The sequence below is a fragment of the Ctenocephalides felis genome, unplaced genomic scaffold (genome assembly GCF_003426905.1).
Source record: "Ctenocephalides felis isolate EL2017-DRISC unplaced genomic scaffold, ASM342690v1 CF-g0.4_SCAFFOLD_01886, whole genome shotgun sequence".
Classification (NCBI taxonomy): Eukaryota; Metazoa; Arthropoda; class Insecta; order Siphonaptera; family Pulicidae; genus Ctenocephalides; species Ctenocephalides felis.
The window spans coordinates 140982733-140984215 of record NW_020538040.1 but is presented as its reverse complement, the minus strand read 5'-3'; the positions used below and the strand labels follow the sequence as shown (position 1 = coordinate 140984215).

Sequence of the window (1483 nt, the reverse complement as noted above, 5' to 3'; positions counted from 1 at the left end):
CTTTACTTCCAACGCAACGTCAATTGCCGTGGATAATTTTGTACTGTCATATTTGTTATGCATTTAACATGCAATATTTGCGACTGGGTACTGTTTACGATGAACCTGTGTTAAAAAAATTATATTAAATGCTTGCGGAGGATTAGCAACAATTGTACTTACATTTTATTTAGCATCCAGGCAATTTCTATAATGGTTTATGTTTTGTTTCATTTATTTTTTATATAACATAAGCATATCGCATTAGCAACTGTAGTCTAGGAAACCCATGGATCGTTCTCGAACAAACAAGTAGGCAGCGTAAATAATAACAAAAAACACACTCTAGAAATATCAATAACAAAAAATACTGAATTCATTCGAGAATATAATTTTTATGTGTCAATAATGAAACTAAATTTTGCATAGTTAAGAGTATTTCATTACTTTATAAAATTTAAAAATTATAAATTAAAATACATCTGTGTATTCTGTTTTTGCTTAAGACAATGTGGTTGAGATAAATCGCGATTGAGATAAAAGGAAAAGACTGGTTTTCAAGCAATTCTTGATGAAACATATTCTAGAATACAGCCACTTCATTATGGATGGGAAGTGAACTGTAGCTCAATCTGAAGATTCCGTCAAATTTGCGGCAACAAATTTCGACGGAGAGATTTTGTACTAATATATTTGTATGCACTAAACATGCAAAATCTGCGACTGAGCACTGCTCGGAAAATAAAATTAAATGCTGGCGGGTTCCGGTTCTTCAATCAATCCTTGACGAAACATGTTATGGAACACTGGCACTACTCTATCGGTGAAAAAGGAACTATAACTCAATTTGGGAATACCTTCAAATTTTGCGACAGCAAATGCTAATCCTGTTTCAACCATAGCTTCAGTAAACGTTTTCTTATCTAGGATACCTATTCACTGTGTCAGTAGATAAACAGCCAGTAACGCTGCCAGGTTAGTAATCAATAGTACAATTTGTACTGTTTTTAATGTATGTGGATGATTTTGTGTTGTGATATTTGTATGCACGAAGCAAGCAACATTTGCGACTGGGCACTGTTTGGAAGGAATCCATAGGTTTGATGGACCTGTGTCAAAAATTACACTAAATTCTTGCGGAGGATTACCAATACTTACACATACATAATACTAAGCATCTAGGTAATTTGATCATGGTTCAGGCATTGTTTCAGTGTCATATCTGAAAGGTAACTGCTCTACTTCCAACCCAACGTCTTGCAATTGCCTACCAACAATTTGAATTTCATGTAATACAATGTCGCATGAGATTTCGATTACATTATTTATGCTATTGAAGATATTATAATTTTCTAGAATAACAGTTTAGAACCTTTATAGCTTAACATAACTAGCATAGTTGAGAGGATTGCAGTGCTTGTTGAAAATGGACGATAACGATGCAAAAAGTTTTATATTTTAGAAGATAAATAGAATGTTTTTAAAGTACTGGGAAGAGACCAGT

At 33.3% G+C, this 1483-nt stretch overlaps 1 pseudogene; it reads right to left on the bottom strand.

Moving 5' to 3' along the window:
* Positions 1–443: 443 nt before the first annotated feature.
* On the bottom strand, positions 444–1164 carry LOC113376000 (annotated as a pseudogene).
* Between the last annotated feature and the right edge of the window lie 319 nt (positions 1165–1483).